This window comes from Mesoplodon bidens, assembly GCF_964165515.1.
Source record: "Mesoplodon bidens genome assembly, chromosome: 1".
NCBI lineage: Eukaryota > Metazoa > Chordata > Mammalia > Artiodactyla > Ziphiidae > Mesoplodon > Mesoplodon bidens.
The window spans coordinates 185,160,052-185,178,267 of NC_138176.1; the positions used below are offsets into that span (position 1 = coordinate 185,160,052).

An 18,216-nucleotide genomic window follows, 5' to 3' on the forward strand; every position below is an offset into this window, starting at 1 on the left:
TTCAAATATTTTCTCGGGTCCTTTCTCTCTCTCTTCTCCTTCTGGGACCCCTATAATGCGAATGTTGTTGCATTTAATGTTGTCCCAGAGGTCTCTTAGGCTGTCTTCATTTCTTTTCATTCTTTTTTCTTTATTCTGTTCCACAGAAGTGAATTCCACCATTCTGTCTTCCAGGTCACTTATCCATTCTTCTGCCTCAGTTATTCTGCTATTGATTCCTTCTAACGTAGTTTTCATTTCAGTTATTGTATTGTTCATCTCTGTTTGTTTGTTCTTTAATTCTTCTAAGTCTTTATTAAACATTTCTTGTAACTTCTTGATCTGTTCCTCCATTCTTTTTCCAAGGTCCTGGATCATCTCTACTATCATTATTCTGAATCCTTTTTCTGGAAGGTTGGCTATCTCCACTTCATTTAGTTGTTTTTCTGGGGTTTTATCTTGTTCCTTCATCTGGTACATAGCCCTCTGCCTTTTCATGTTGTCTATCTTTCTGTGAATGTGGTTTTTGTTCCACAGGCTGCAGAACTGTAGTTCTTCTTGCTTCTGCTGTCTGCCTTCTGGTGGATAAGGCTATCTAAGAGGCTTGTGCAAGTTTCCTGTTGGGAAGGACTGGTGGTGGGTAGAGCTGACTGTTGCTCTGGTGGGCAGAGCTCAGTCAACTTTAATCCCCTTGATGCTGATGGGTGGGGCTGGGTTCCCTTCCTGTTGGTTGTTTGGCGTGAGGCAACCCAACACTGCAGCCTACCTGGGCTCTTTGGTGGGCTAATGGCAGACTCTGGGAGGGCTCCCACCAAGGAGTACTTCCTAGAACTTCTGCTGCCAGTGTCCTTGTCCCCACGGTGAGCCACAGCCACCCCCGCCTCTGCAGGAGACCCCCCCAACACTAGCAGGTAGATCTGGTTCAGTCTCCTATGGGGTCACTGCTCCTTCCCCTGGGTCCCGATGCACACACTACTTTGTGTGTGCCCTCCAAGAGTGGAGTCTCTGTTTCCCCCAGTCCTGTTGAAGTCCTGCAATCAAATCCCACTAGCCTTCAAAGTCTGATTCTCTAGGAATTCCTCCTCCCATTGCCGGACCCCCAGGTTGGCAAGCCTGATTTGGGGCTCCAAACCTTCACTCCAATGGGTGGACTTCTGTGGTATAAGTGTTCTGCAGTCTGTGAGTCACCCACTCAGCAGTTACGGGATTTGATTTTACTGAGATTGCGCCCCTCCTACCATCTCATTGTGGCTTCTCCTTTGTCTTTGGATTTGGGGTATCTTTTTTGGTGAGTTCCAGTGTCTTCCTGTCAATGATTGTCCAGCAGCTTGTCGTGATTCTGGTGTTCTCACAAGAGGGAGGGAGAGCATGTTCTTCTTCTCCGCCATCTTGGTTCAGCACCCTCATTCATAATCATTTAAAGTGTTTTTGTCCCATGGGAGAGATAGGATGCCCTAAAGGTTGTACATAATCTCCAGCCTCTCTTATCTGCTCTACAACTCAGAGTAGGTGTCTGTTACCATTAATCAGTGTGGCGATTCAATTTGTTTATAATGCTTGTGATTTGTGATTTTATAGTTTTTAATTTACTCATGGGTCAATTTTTAATATGGAAGAAGGCAAGGATAAATGAAGAAAGCCTGAGTAATGTGCCTGTTTCTCCACTGACCCATGAAAAAGAAGCGTTTTAAATGTTTCCCTTAGTAAGAATACAACAGTTTTGTGAGTCATAAGCTCAAGAATTGTGGGTCAAATACATCAAATACTATCTACTGACATGTTTTATATGTCTCTCGTGGTGTTTAAAAAACTTAGGTCTACTGCTAGAATATTAAAATATGAAGATTTCTTAAGAAAATCAGAATTTCTAAACTCTCTTGAACAGTTGGAAGGTTTGGGAATGTTGGCCCCGTATTCCCATGGCAACGGATGGATGTGTTTAGAAGTGTTGTTTGTTAGGTGGAGCTTGTGCACATCAGTTTGCTGTCACCTCCTCAGTGCTGTTTTCTTAGGCAATTCCTTTGTTTATGCAGATATTGGAGTAAATGCTATTCCTAACTAATCACTGAATCAAAAGTAAACAAAATGATGAAGTTTAAAAAGTTTGTCATAATCTTAGTGTTATTAATAATGTTAAACACCTGTACATCCTTTGCACTGTAATGTAAAACATGAAGTAGGGTTTATTTTAATTAGAATATTTTCTTTTATTTTTTATTCGGCACCATTTCTGATATCGTTCCATGGCTAATTTTGTTACCCAAATGTGAGGCCAAGCCATTTAAAGATCTAAAAAGATGTTTTGTCAGTAAAGGAAAGAAATAGGACTATTTTCATTAAAAGAAATAATCATATTTTTTCTTTTTGATGAGAATTTGTCTTTTCCAGGTCTCTAATCCATAGGTTATATTAGTAAGTGAGCCTGTATACATAAGGGAAGTCTATTGTTTTATATTACTTTAGATAGAGTGTGGGCTGTGGATTAAGATGGCCTGGGTTTGAATTCTGACTCTGCCACATACAAGCTGTGTGATCTAGACAAGCCAGAGCTTCTCTGTGCCTTGATCTTCCCACCTGTGATACGGGAATCATTACAGCACCTACCTTAGAGGATTGTTTTGATGATTAAATTGAGCAATCTAGACAGGGCAGTTGGCTCAGAATAAGAACTCAGTAAATATTACCTATTGTTATTACTTCTAGATAAAGCATCTTCAGTGTTTTTTTATTTTTCTGGTTAACAAAAATCTTGGTGCATTATTAGGAGTATGCTGGGCGTGTCTACCTCATCTGTCTGAAGTGAGGTTGTATAACTCTGCCCTAGGAGATGCTCTTGTACTAAATGTCAACTTAAAAAATTTCATCTAATACCATAGATCTTCATCTGTAAAATGAGACTTCTCTTTGCCCTCTATCCTTCAGGATAAAACAAGATAGAAATTTTGTACTGATAATTCAGGCTCTTGGTAGGATGATGCTGAAAAGACTTTGTCTTCCATAAACGAATTTGATGATGAATTTAATCGTCCATTTTTCTATTCCCAATATCATGCATTTTCCAAGCCTTGGTCATGAAATATTTCTATGAGCATCAAGTTGTGGCTAAAAGATATGCAAACAACTAATTCATCAATATGGAAATATGTTTGTTTTTAATGTGTCTCTTGTAATTTTACAATTTTTCTTGATGTTGACTTTGACTTCTTGCTAGAAGGGAAAGCAGGTTTTACTCCTATTCCTAAAAGGAATCCACAAGAAAAATGTTTTTCAATCAGCATACATGGGATACAGCACTAACATGGGATGATGTTCTGCGTCAGCGGGAATTTATGATTATGTCCTTCTATCCTGTTGTTCGTTCCCCAGAAAAATTTGGTTTTAAGTGGGAAGAGATAGAAATGGTACCACAAGAACAGTTTTTTTGGATCCAGAATTGCTGTTGTTTTGCACAGCAGGACTTCTACGTCACTGAGCACCCACTGTCCTTTCTGAGGAAACAGAAAGCAGTGTTTCACTGTTGTAAATGAAGATTGAGAGTGATGGGTGACATTTGAGGAAAATGTCCTCTCAAATGATTGCAAAACCACAAATCTATCTCATCTGTAGGGTTTTCAGTGTAGAGGATCTTGTAAATTTTGTCTGGCTGCCATTGTCGTTGTTACGTTTAGTCCATTTCTGTCCCTGCCTGTTAGGTGACTGTTTTGCTCTTATCTGATAACTTTGGAAACCCAAGTTATTTCTCCTGAGGCTATCAGGCAGAAGAGTCTTTCAGAAGCTGGTTGATTCTGAAGTATGAAGCTGCTTTTTCCAAAGGGAAGGGAAGACATGGTTTTAGTTCCTTGCTGTGTCAGTGTAAACCATCTTGTAGTGGGGAAAAGAATAAAATGGGATTATGTAAGAAAAATAAGTTCCGAGAAGTATTTATTCCAGTCGTTTTTATAGATAATTGCTAGGAAACAATTTGTGGGGTGATTTCTTTTCCTCTCTAACCTTCTAGGATTGAGCATGCGGGCTAAGAGGCCCTGGTGCTTGAAATGGTATTAAAGAAGAAGCAACAGGCAGATGACACACTATTTCACTTACTGCTTGTCTCTAGAAAACACACCCCAAACTCAGATGATAGAAAAGGTAGTAAAGATACCACCCTTTTAATGGAGACTCTTGGAACATTGCCCCACTCTTATAAAAAATACTTTATTCACATTTTCTCATTCTGTTTTTATTCATCTTTTTATGAGTAAATTTATGTGCATAGACCCTTATTTATATAGATGTGCACCTTCATGCAATTTATGTTTCTCAGTCCTTGATAATTTTATCTTATTCTCTCTATTATAAGAAAAATTGATATAGTATCTCTCACTATTTAAAAAAATCTATTTTAATTAACTTTCAGGGTCAAAGATTTCATTTATTCCTGGGGTCAGTTAATTGAGTTACCTGATTATTCCAAGAGTGAATAATATTTATAACAGTTTTATTAGCAGGGATTATAACTTAGTGACTGGTTTCTTTCTAAGTTGTGTGCACTTTCTAAAAGTTGTTTGGTACTCAGAATGCAAACCCTCTTTCCCTGTTACCCTCCACCCCTTGCCAAGGGAACAGTATTTTAAATTATGATGAATGAGGGTTAGGTTTCCATTCTAACCCACAAATCTTTGTAACCCATACTGGAGCTGATCTATAGTGCTGTGGTTTCTTGTTGCTTCTTTGGAAAAATTAGTCCCAAGTCATAAAGTGACACATGATTTCCTCCATAGCTCCAATATTGACAAAAATAATATTTTGCCTTTCCTTTCGAACTGTTAGAGTACGTTTCGCTTTGTTTTTTCCTTCCCCTCCAACCTGGGCAGTGTGAGGAGTTCTAATTCATTTTCTTCCTTTTGGTGCAGAAACATGAAAAAAGATGTGCATGGTTACATCTGACAAAGACGGCAGCAGGAAGAGGTTTTTGCTCTGCTTGTCCAACCTCCAGTGTCCCCCAGGTGGGAATTGCATTGGGCACCTGGCTGGAACAGAGCTGGGTTCCAAGAGGCTGGAGACAGGTGTAGGTTCCTGTATTGGGCACAGAAAGCCAGAGGGGCAAGAGGGGTAGTTCATGTCAGAGTTCTTGAGGACAAATACTAAGTCAGTGGTCTGTGATAGGATGTGGCAGAACAAATGGCTAGATTTTCAGCTGAAATGGATTTCAAGAGGAGGTGGACAGGAACTCCTTTGTATGGGATGCTCAGCATTTTCCATTGGAGAGGGTGGGGTAGTATGTGATGCTCGAAACACTATAAAAGGGCTATTTTTAAAGTGGTATGTTTATGACTCCAGAGCCACTCGTAATGTTTTAGAGTAATAAAAATTCTAAATTAGTACAGATTAAAGAATATAACATAAGGAACAGAAACTGCATTTATGACCAATTAATACAACTAATCCTTTTAAAATTTCATGAAATGTTAAGATGTAGGAAGAGATTTAGAAAGGTTTTGATTTTATTAAATTGCTAGTGGGAATTTAGTACTTATGTAAAACACTACAATTGTTCTAAAGGGAAAAAAACCTTACCTGAGATAATGCCTCATATAAATGTAGGTTATTACTATACAACGAATTTCCTACAGAAGGAAACTAAAGGCTATTTAAAAATCTCAATTTTTATTAGGGAAAATCAAGCATTTTCATGACGTTGTATTTAAACGTGGGCACAACACAGTTAATACCTTTTTCATTTTAAAAGCTTTATAATATTTTCCTCATTCTTTTTTGTCCTCTTTTTTTCATGTAGTTCTTTTTAAAAGTAACATCTTATTTTCCTGATTCATCAGCCTGAAACCAGTCTAAAATTCTTTCTCAAAACTTCTGTCTTCTTGAACCTATTCCTAAAGTTTTCCTGAAGATCAGACTCTGCTTAAGATTCATTCAGTTATTCATTCACTCAGGTCCAATACCAGGTGATGGGAATATACTAATAAGAAAAGTCAAGGTTTCTGCGCTTCTAACCTTCAGTCCTTTAAGTCAGACTACAGATTAAAAAGACAACTTCTGGAGTAATTCTCTGATGCTCTAAAAATTGATGAATGTTAATCATGCTGGAATCATCCCCTCCCCCCCTGCCCCCCCCCCCCGCTTTGTTTTGTTTTTGAAGAATGGTTAATGTCCAGGTAAAAATCAGAGCTTTCTGAGTTAAAGGTATGATAAAGCTGACCAGTGACCTTTATTTCGACAAAATAGTTTATAAAATACTTTCATCAATGTCTTTGGCATATAGTAGGGACCCTTGCCTTTCTTTTTATAATATTTTACAGTGTGTTTCAAACAACTTCATCTTAGGAAAAGCTCCAACAAGCCTACATGGGGCTTTCTTCAGTGTCCAGCTCTTATTGGATCCTAATAGTTATGTTGACTTGAGAAACTCCAAAGATCTTAGAAGTGAAGCAAAATGTTTTCATAGAAAGCACATCAAACTGCTAAATTAGAAGACCTGAGTTGTAATCCTAGCTTTATTGATGTCTACTTTTATTCCCTTCCTGCTCGAGACTGTTTACTCATCTACAAAATGATGGCTGTGGTAGATGATAGTTAAGGGTTTATATTAGGTACTTATTGTTGTGTAACAGACCAGCCCCCAAACATCAGTGTCTTAAAACAATTAGCATTTATTATTGCTCAGGAGGCAGATATGGGTCATCTGGGCAGTCCTGCTAACATGGGCCAGGCTTGCTTGATCTTGATTGTGCTTGCTGGTGCATCTGCAGTCGGCTAGCAGGTTGGCCTAGGGGCTGGCTCTTAGTTGGGCAACAAGATGAGAACGTCATATAGTTCTTATCATCTAGCAGGTTAGCCTGGGCTTATTCTCTTGGCCAAAGCATATGTCCCAAGAGTGAATCTTGGGACATACAAGGCCTCTTAAAGCCTGTTAATTCCACCACACTCTGTTGGTTGAAGCAAATCTCAAGCCCAACCCAGATTCAAGAGATGTGGAAATAGACTCCAAAGTCTTAGTGAAAAGGCATGGAAACAGGGAGGAGTGAAAAATTAGTCTGCTTTGCAATTAATTGACTTACAAGCCCCTTTGAGCTCTAACTTTTTGTTAAACCAATAAGTGATTTAATTCGTTATTTAAATACCTACCACTGTGCTTAAGCACTGAAAGAAATACCAAAGAAGAATAACACTTGGCTATATGGAAGGCACTTTGTATTTTACAAAATCATTTTCACTTTCCAGAGAAACATAAAAGATACCCTTGCGGATCTGGCAATGGGGTTAAGCAAATAAGGCTTGTATATTAAAACAGAAAACATTTCAAGACCATCTGTTTTTCTTTTGGATGGAAACTTGTGAGAGCTACAGGACAGGAGGCAAATGTGGGCTGGAATTGTCTACTAAGTGTTGAAGGGTTAGGTGGCAGTGGTTACATGCAGACTAATCCGATTTTTTCCCCTTTGATCACCCCTTATATTTATACACACAAAGAGAGCAAAAGATATTTTAATTAAGCAAGGGAAACAAAGAGTTTGGGGATGAATAATTAATCTCAAAACTTATTTCCTGCTAGTTTAAGGAAGAAGTTATATCTTGACTACAGAATTTTAGTAAATAAAAACTATTCTCAAAAGAATATTTAATTTTCTCAATACTCACCAAATATTTTTAAGTAGTAGTTTCTTTGAATAAAGTGAGTGGGATTAATTTCTACCACTGTCAGAGGTTGCTAGCTGTTCATTAAAATCCATTTCCCCTTCCTACATCTCCCAGCCTCTCATGCAGTTAGACAAATCATTTGATTGAGTTCTATCTCATGGAATTCGAGTAGAAGAACATGGGCCACTTCCTGGCTTGTTCCCTAAAACCTCCAACAAGTGGTTTTCTGTACCTCCCCTCTTTTGGCGCTGAGTCGGCCACACCCAGAGTGACTTTGGAAGCCCTTGATTGATGTTGTAAGAGCTCTTGTCAATCTGTTTTCCTAAAGGGCTGCCTGGAGCAGAATCCCTCTTTCAAACAGGAACGTCTGCCCTGGATTATTAGCTGAGCAAGACATGAAATTGTATTGTGTCTAGCACAATACATAGTGGACCTATTTGTCCACTGCAACTAATACAACAAATCATACGTTTACTTGTAAAATCAAGATGGCTAAAGGCATAATTAAAGAGTTTTCTAGACCATCTTCTCTGTCTACAGATACAAAGAATATCTCAGAAGTCTGAGCTCATTACCGAAGACAGAACTGAATAAGACTATTTCTGCTTCAGGGAGCACAGTCTCATAGGGTAAACACGTATATAAAAGGATGATTATTATACAATTTGGTAAACCTATTTTCTGGTATAAGCTAAATTATTTTATCATAGAGATCCCACTACTTAGTGATTCAAACAAGATAAAAAAGTCTTTTTTTTTTTTTTTGGTAATAGTTCAGAGTAAGGTGGACAGTCCAAGAAGGGTAGGTATAACTCTAGAGAGTTATAATATCAGTACTGATAAGAGTTATTACTATTGATCATTATTAATAATGATCATTATTATTACAGGTAGCATTAACTGGCACTTACTGTGTGTTAAGCTCTTTTCCAAATCCTTAGGTATAATCACTTCTTTAATAGTTACAAAACCCAAATGTGTTAGGTACTGTTTATTTTCCCATTTTACAGGTAAGAAAACCTAGGCACAAATTGCTTAAATAATTTACCCAAGTTCACATAGCTAGGATGTGACTTAGATGGGCTTTGAACTAGGTAGTCTGAGCCTAGGCTATTAACCACCACACTATACTTCAATAAGCAAGTTGATGCAGTGGGTGGTCATTGTAGTATGGGAACAGCCATTGATCTTGGTGACAGTTGACTGATACCTTTAAACTATTTTCTTTTAGCACTCAAACTCAGCTTGTAATGGTGAACTTGGTGCTGTGGTTATGCTGCATTACGTGTTTCTTACGTGTTTTATGTTCTAAATGTATCGTGATTCTTTGAGCCAATTCTAATTGTTGTGAGTTTCTGTTTATGCAGTCAATAAAGGTTGTACCAGTTCAAAAAAGTTAGTGGTAACTATTTGTATATAGTCTTCCCAAGCTGACTCTTTTTTTTTTTTTTTTTTTTTTTTTGCGGCACGCGGGCCTCTCACTGTTGTGGCCTCTCCTGTTGCGGAGCACAGACTCCGGACGCGCAGGCTCAGTGGCCATGGCTCACAGGCCTAGCCGCTCCGCGGCATGTGGGGTCTTCCCGGACCGGGTCATGAACCCGTGTCCCCTGCATCTGCAGGTGGACTCTCAACCACTGCGCCACCAGGGAAGCCCTTGATGAACGAATGTAGAATAATACTCTAAGTAGAGTTCATCTTGTGAACCCCCATCAGAAGCATTCCATACAGGTCTTCTCCTTGTCCTCTGCATTTGCCCTGCAGCTCTCACTTAGATGGATGACAATGTCTGAATGTTCCTCTCCCTCAGCCACTCCTTAAAGAAGGCTGAAAATGATTTTTCATAGCATCTTTGCTTTTTCCTCCTGTAATATTCGCATGAGATGGTTTCGCAAATATAAACCTAATTTGAAATCACAAATTCTCTTCTCTTTGAGTAGCCACAGTCAAAATGTGCAAAGCCATTTTTACTACTGTGCGTTACATTTTTTCATTTTATCAGAGTATTGGAATTTTTTGTCTGAGACTTATACCGTATTGACTTTCAAATGGGGATAATTTTAGTTTTCCTTAACATATTGTGACTGCTGTCCTACTTTTTTCAATCCCCTATGAAGATTTTCTCCTGTAGGGATACGAATGGATAGAAGTGGATCCTGAACATTGCATCTGTGGCATGCTGAATTTCTCTGGTGACTGAGCCAGCTCTTGATAAAGAGGCTAGGCAGGTGCTAAAAGATTCTTGGAGATGCTTTCTCCCTGGAGCCATTGCGTCTGGTTAATGCTGAACCTTGTTGGATTTTGTGAGGGTGCTTTGTGTGCAAGATGTCTGGCAAGACAGAATAAAAGAAGGAACCGGGCAGTGTCAATTTACTGAAGTTGGCAGCTCTTCACTGGGAACTTTAGATGTAAATTATGATCCAGGTTGGGACTGCTGCATGTACTTACTACAAGAAGGGTTTTGAAAGTCCAGTAGGCCTAACAAGGGGGTTGTAAACTGCAGGCTGCCCTTTTATTCCTTGAGTACAATTGGCTTGAGCCATTTAGGAATGAATTAAGTAATTTTTCTCAATTATCACGCATTCATCATCTTTGCCCAAACAAAGCTACTGAGGTCAGGAAGTGAATGGGGAGCTGGGAATTCCAATTTCCCTGACTGGGTCTACTTTTCACTAGCCACGTTACTTAGGGCAAATTGTTTTACCTCTGTTCTTTCTCCCTACAGCAAAGCTAATTTTGGCTCATGGAATTCATGGGCTGGTGCAGGGGGTGGCATTGTGAGTGTGCCATATTGGAGTTTGAATTTCTACTCTGACACTCACCCAGTGTAACCTTGGTCAAGTTGCTTAATCTCTAAGCTTTAGATGCCATCTCTCAAGTGGGGAGAGTCATGTGCACTTCGTGGGGACTGTTACAAGGACTAAATAAGGCTATCCCAGATATCACCAAGCACAATATCTAGCACATAGTAGGTGCCTATTAAATTCTAATTATTATATTTCATTATTATGATTACTGTTATCAAGTTTTCAAACTGGGTGAGACACCGGCAAAATAGCAGTGGAGGTGCAAGGAATGTTCTTTTACAAAAGATCATGGCTATTGCTATGTAAAGGCACTATTTTCCAATGCAACAGTAATTATTATATTCATATTAGAAAGTTTTTCTTCAGAGACTTATTTTCACAAAGAAAAGAGAATAACGTCAGACATCTTCTGAAATGAAAATCAGCGTGTCATAGAGGAAAGCGCACGCGATTCAGGAGTTGCACAGATCTCGCCTTGAATTCTGGCACTACCATGTACTAACTGTGACCTTGGAAAAGTTAATCAGCTCCTCTAAGCCTCAGTTTACTTGTTCATAAGATGAAGATGAGATGATAATGTTCATATAAACAAGACTCATTTTGAGGATTAGAGCTAATACATAAAGTTGGTTGTCTTATGCATACTGGGTGATTAACAGAACACAACAGGACACTGTCATGCACTTTCTTAAGGTGTGTTTAATGCTGTCTTGAGCTTCCAAGATCCCCCAATTGTGTTGTCTGTTATTCTGCTCTTAAAGCATCCCATTCTTTTCCTCCATGGCACTTAGTCACAATGTGCCTTCCGCCATTTATTCATATGTTTGTTTACTATCTATCTTTTCCTTCTGGTCTGAGGGCTAGGTCTGTGTCTGTCTGTTCACAATTATATAGCTAGCACACTGCCTGGCATGTAGTTAGTGCTCAATAAGTCTTTGTTAAATGAGTGGATGAAAAGATAGCCAACAACCAACAGTGGTATTCCTCGTCTGTAAGCACACATCATTTATTTGTCACTTTATTTCATATCGCCTTGTAACATCACTTGTTGTCTTATTAATTAGCTCTTGTAAAATTGCTAATTATTTTCTTTTACTCTCTGATAGGTTGTAAACCCTTTAAATGCTGGAGCCATAGACTAGATCTGCATCTCCCATAGACAGTACAGTGCTTTGCACAGTAATTTTTTGTTGAATAAATGAACCAGAAAAGGAGAAAAAACTCATCCTGGGGATGTCACCCAAGATTAAACTTTGGGGAAATGTCTTGAGGTTGGTTTGCATTCAGCTCTCTTTCTGTGTTGTTGCTGTCTATTGTATTGTAATAGTGATCATTGATGTCTAGAGAGATGAGAAGAAAAGGCGTGTCAACTCTCTGACACTGTCCTAACCATACTTATGTACTCATTTGGTGATCTATTTCTTCACTGCCCTGGTGGCCCTGCTCCATGACCACACTGCTTCATCAGTAGAAATGGCTGTGGCTTTGACTTCCTCTCTCAGGTCACTTCCCTCCCTCTCTTATGTTGAACTGCTCTTTCTCTTTCTCTTGGCTTCCAGCATCCGTGTCCACTCTCTTTCTCTCAGTTCTCTTTTTCATTGTTAGCACCTGTCTTTATTTTCCTGTCTACCACCCTTAGTCACATTCAAGTTCAAAGTAAGCCAGCTACCACTTTAGAACTTTTCCTGTGGGCCTTTACTTGCCTACCTTTACTTGCTTGAACTTACTTGGCCCTCTCTCTGCTCTGATTTGAAAACCATGAAATCTAATCTCAGCTGAACCCTCACTGTTGGCATACACTATTTTATCAGTTAAAAAGAAAAATCCCGGGCTTCCCTGGTGGCGCAGTGGTTGAGAGTCCGCCTGCCGATGCAGGGGACATGAGTTCGTGCCCCGGTCCGGGAAGATCCCACATGCCGCGGAGCGGCTGGGCCCGTGAGCCATGGCCGCTGAGCCTGCGCGTCCGGAGCCTGTGCTCCACAAGGGGAGAGGCCACAACAGTGAGAGGCCCACGTAACGCAAAAAAAGAAAAATCCCTATACAACTGCCATTCCACATCTTCTCTGCTTTCCTAAGGCTCTCCTGCCTTACCCCTCCCAGGGAGGAGAAATGATTTGCCCGAGACTACAAGAGCTGGTAATTGCCCAGAAACAGGACCTGAACCCCTGCACTCTGGCTCTTCAGAGGCACTTACTATTCCCTACCGCCTATTTGTGTGTTCTGTATGTGCCTGTACAACCCTTGCAAAATATATGACATGATGTTTTAACGATTTTCTCTTACATAAATATAATATATAATGCTTAGAATTGGGCAACTTACTCTTTTTCACTCAACAACATATTCTGGAGTTGAAGTTATTCTTAATTCCTCCACCTTTATGCCACATTTTTGTTAGATTCCACGGGGACTCCCCTTGTGGTTTCTCTTACCTCCCTATCCACACCCAGGATCGCCACTGTGCTCAAGCCATTTCGCCTAGCATATTGCTGTCACTCTCTTGACTAGAAAAAAAAAAGAAAGCATACAGCTGTGAAACTACTGTCTCCTATTGGTATCTCTCTTCAGCACATCACCGCAGCCTTTTCAGTTTTCCCAAGGTCTAACTTTGATCTTGTTCCTTCCCACCTCACATACTTCTATGCCTGTTTCCTACCAAATTAAATACAGGCTCTTGGCCCTTAAAGACCTCTATAATGCAGCCTCACCCCATCTTTCTAGTTGTAGCTATACTAACCCTGCAAAATTCTCTATGCTTTCCCATGGCCATTCCTTTTTCATGTCATTTCCTAAGTCAAGAGTAGCCTCTTTTGTCTTTACCTGTTAAAACCTTTCTCATCTTACTCATGTTAAATGCTGGGGGCACAGCATTTGAGATGCGCCTTGACTCATGAACGCCTCCTTTAGGTGCTGTCCTGTTCTCTCCCTTCTACTCCCTCTCCCCTCTTCCTCCTCCTCCCCTTGCATTTCATACCTCACTGTTTCCCCTATAGTATCTTCATTTGCATCTTTGCCTTTAGGTCTGTTCAAGACTGCACATTCCTTGCCCTTCGGTTTACAATTTTCATCTTCTGGCTAAGTGCATTGATAGTAAAAGTTCTTTACTATCTATGTAGTTATTTGTTTTAATTGAGTAGAATCCTCCAAGAAAAGTTGTTGTATTTAATACCACCATTTAAAAAACTTTGCGACCATTAATTTTATTAGCCTAAATAACTATTAGTCTGTTGAGATTCTTTTGTGAAGTTCTTGATTTTTTGTGAAGCTCTTTGGGACACCTTTATATTTTAAAACTGTACTTTTCCTCAGAGTATCATTATTTTGGATTGAATTTAAAGGTGACCATATGATAAAAAATAATGCTTTGTGGCCTCTGTTTGGGTGGCAGTATTTTATCCATGATGTCCAACAAACAGAAGTTCATTGTGAGGTGTTCATTTAGAAGATGGGTGCAAATATCTGTCCACAACTGAGGAGCGCTAGAAATACTGCCTTTATGTAGTAGATGCTAGTCAATTTCTGATACTGAGTCTCCATGCCGTCAGAGGGACAGAATGATAATAGCCTAAGTCCTTCTGATGTGCTCTGTCGTCTTCCTGGGGTTTTGTCACCATTGAGGTTTACACACTGCTAGTTCTTCCCAGGTTTTCCAGGGAGGTGGTTTGTCTCTGTCTTGAGTCAAAACTAGTTGCCAAGAGATATCTCTGACACCCTCCTCACTGCCCCCCAAAGCTCTTTGGGTTTAGGTGTCTTTGGCTGCTCTTGCTGTATCCTAAAAGCATGGGCATCTATCCCTGGGCAGACTGTAGCCCCCTCTGCCTAGGGCACCAGGAACACAAAGTCAGTTCGCTCTAGCAGAGTCTTGTTACCTCCAGGGCTGCTGTGGGGAAGTGGGGTCCAGTCTCTCTTTACTCCCAAGACCCCTCCCTTTCTGTCAGTTTCCTCCCTCTTGTTATCTGCCATCCTTTACAATCTCCGCAGTCCCATCCCCAAGAGCTATCGTGTCTTTGAACACGGGAAGCAACTTAGAATTGAAACTGAAAAGTGCTGTGGCTCTTGCAATTATGCCTTTAGTGGGGGTATTTTGACTCTAGTTGCTTGTTTCATTACTACTCATTCTTACTTAACCCATGTCTTTGTATAAAGTGCAGAAAGTTGGGACTCTGTTTACTGATTAGTGATGAGAACCAGCAAATCCTAATGGAGGAAACCATTAGGTTTTTCAAGAATGTTTTTATTTCTTATTGGGAAACTATGGAAAAAGTGCTCCTCACTTAAAACATTGCTTTGGGGCTTCCCTGGTGGCGCAGTGGTTGAGAGTCCACCTGCCGATGCAGGGGACATGGGTTCGTGCCCCGGTCCGGGAGGATCCCACATGCCGCAGAGCGGCTGGGCCCGTGAGCCATGGCCGCTGAGCCTGCGCGTCCGGAGCCTGTGCTCCACAACGGGAGAGGCCACAACAGTGAGAGGCCCATGTACCGCAAAAAAAACCAAAAAAAAAACCCCCAGAAAAACACCATTGCTTTGAAGAGCCATCATGGATAAAAATGACAGGCCGGTTGAAGCAATAAAAAACAGTTCTCTTGTCATTGCACTGTTATTGTTGACGTGTTTAATAATTCTTACCACTGCTTATCATCACCTACTGTACATTAAGTACATTAAGCTTCATTGTACAGATGGCACAACTGGGCATTGCGTGACTCACTCTTGATTACCACATCCCTCGGTGTCTGCTGTGTCTCCCATGCTTCAGCTGAACACACGACTGCATCTGTGAGATCAGAATAGCAGCTTCTTTTATTTTTAGGACCAGTCTCTGACGCTCAGCCTCTGAACGAGCCTCCTGTGTCCCAGGAGCTCTCCGTAAATTGAATTTTGCTGCGTTCACTGCTTCCACTTGGAAATGTGTTGGCTCATGTTCTCAACTACAAGAAAACATGGCCCATGTAGGTCACATAAAATACCTTATTGTTAATTTAGGGCCTGGCAAGCATACCTATGTTAATGCATCTCTTCCATATTTGGTATGTTTATGAGACCTGCTTAACAAAGACTTGAATATCATTTGAATATACAAGAGGATTATGTGTCTGAAGAGAAGATAATGAGGAGACAGCTTGATGGATAGTAATGCTACCTGTCAATGGCTGGCAGCAAAAGCACGGTCCCCATGCATACCTCACACCCTAGCCCCTTCCACCACAAGACCCTTTGCTTTCCTGTAACCAGGAGTGGTTTTCTGTTTGGGGGGTTAACCGATACAGAAGGGAGGGAAAAGTTAGAGGAGGTATGTTCATTCCTCTGTCTCAAAAATGCTGAGCATACCAGTTGTCTAACAATTAAGATAAGCCAAGTATTTGGCTGACTAGTGCTGGTTGTCTTCAGGCATGAAAGTAGCCTGCAATATAATTTGTCTTTGGGATAAAATGACAGGATTATGAATCTTTAACCAGGCTTTCTTAAGTTCAGTAAGATGGAAAGCTGAATTAGGTCAGAAGTCTCAGGCATGAGAACGCAGTCTAAATCTTGAGCCATTTGCTTAAAGTGGGAATACCTGTGTAAGAATTGTTGGGATTGATGTTTTCATTTGGAACCAAAATATAAACCCTAAATGTAAATCACTGAATTTTCTCCTAGCTGCATACAAATAATGCATTACACTCATACTCAGGCTGCAGTGTTATTGAAGCAAAAAGGCATTACTGTGTTCAGTAATGTGCTGTGAAGATTTTCATTATTGAATCTAAGCAGGCTTGGTTCTAGGCAGAAAGATGAAGTAGGTGAAATCAGCCTTTGCTGCTTCCTGCAAAGGCAGGCCACTCTTCTCCGTTGGCCCCAACCTGACACTGCCCAGCAGGTTTTGGCCCCTTATCTCATTGTCTGGTGGCCGTTTTGGTGGAGCGGCAGATCTCCCTTTGGGCTCTTTCAGTACTTGCATTCTTGGCTCCCATCAATTAAGCTCCTACTGTGTGCCTGCCACTGGGTGAGGTGCTCTACACACATTCTGCCTTTAATGGTTGCACCCTGGGTGGTGAGCGCTTTCCTTTACATTGTTCTGCCCTTGGAGTCTGCCTTCCCCTGTTCTGACATCCCTCCCATGGACAAATTTACTACTCAGGTACCATGTTTCCATAAATGAAAGCTCATAGAACTTCCAAGGAGAAAACTAAGCCAACATATTTGTCTGTGATAATATTTCACAGTCATTAAACACTAACTGTGTGCCAGACCCTCTGCTAAACATTGTATCTCATTTAATCTTTACAACACCCTCTTGAGGTAGGAACAATCATCTCTGTTTTACAAATGAAGAAACTGAGGTTGGAGAGGCTAAGTAGTGTCTCCAAGGCCATTGGCTCGTAAGTGCTAGCACTAGGATTTGAACTTGGGGCTGCCTGCACTCTTTCCTGCTCTGCTGTTCTAACAAAGAGTTAAATGAGCATATATACACCACCAAACGTAAGGTAGATAGCTAGTGGGAAGCAGCCACATAGCACAGGGAGATCAGCTCGGTGCTTTGTGACCGCCTGGAGGGGTGGGATAGGGAGGGTGGGAGGGAGGGAGATGCAAGAGGGAGGAGATATGGTAACATATGTATATGTATAGCTGATTCACTTTGTTATAAAGCAGAAACTAACACACCATTGTGAAGCAATTATACTCCAATAAAGATGTAAAAAAAAAGGAGTTAATGAGAGAAAGAGACAGAGTGAGGGGGTGCAAGTGAGCTAGTGAGAGAGAGAGAGAGATTTGTTCTCCTCTGTATCCTCTGCCCCAGTACATACCCTTTTCCTTCTTTGGTTCCTTTCAGCATTGTTTTATTGTAATATTGGCTTTTTAGAGGCCACATCAGTCTTAGATGCCCATCACAAAGGAATTTTAGGTGAAATAGGGACCAAGAAGAAACGGCACACTGGATATTGGACAAATCAAATTAGGGAGGCAAGTCCCTGTAGCTTAAACCTTAAGTGGTCCAGACTGGAAGCTTGCAAAGATGGAGGCATTTCTGATATCAATCAGAAAACAATGCCATCCTTTTCATGCCACATGGCTTCTTGTTCAAATCTTACCAGATGGAATGAAGATTCTTTTCCTCAGAATTTGAACAAGAAGATTAACTTTCGTCCCTCAGTTTATTTTTGTTAAGAAAAACATATTTTCTAATGGATTGACTTAATCTCCAGCGCTACCCAGACAGGTGCTACTGCTGTTCCTCCTGTGGTTAGAACAGCGCTGCTAGAGACACTGGAGGAGACGCTTGGGTTCGGTGGAGTTGGCAGCAGCTGTTGCTTGTGTGCCCTGCTGAGGAGGGACACCTTGGTCTGCTATGGGACCCACCCTTCGGTGTGTTGGTCTTGACTGGTGTCTGGCTGTGCTAGCCAGGGCTTCCACAGGAAACAAACTGCACATCTCAATTAGGTAATTTGAGGAGAGATTAAGGGACTCTTTTTCAAAGATGAGAGCAGAACGTGCTATAAGGAAGCCACAGGGCTGGGGCAGTGCCCCACGGCTAGTTCGAGCAGAGAATCAATATTCATCCTCTGTCTGAAAGGGCCAGGGGATGGAGCTGTGACCTGTGGAGAGGGTTGCCGTACAGGAACTGTGCTCTTCAGATGAGGGACTGGCCAGACATTGGTGCCCAGTAGGGAGGGAGGCAGGGGAATAAATAACCTCAGTCTCTACTAGTCCTCTAATCTTCTGCTGGGCCTCTCACTTTTGGCCAAATCCTACTGGCAGCCGGGGGACACAGGAGCCTGCTGATGTGGTTCAGACAGGCCACCTGCCTTGGCTAAGA

The 18,216-nt window shown here is 41.0% G+C and overlaps 1 protein-coding gene across 1 annotated transcript in view; it reads left to right on the top strand.

The window, feature by feature from the left end:
- Positions 1 to 18,216, top strand: part of FRAS1 (Fraser extracellular matrix complex subunit 1) — a 461,640-nt gene that overhangs the window by 85,820 nt on the left and 357,604 nt on the right. The window lies entirely within an intron of this gene.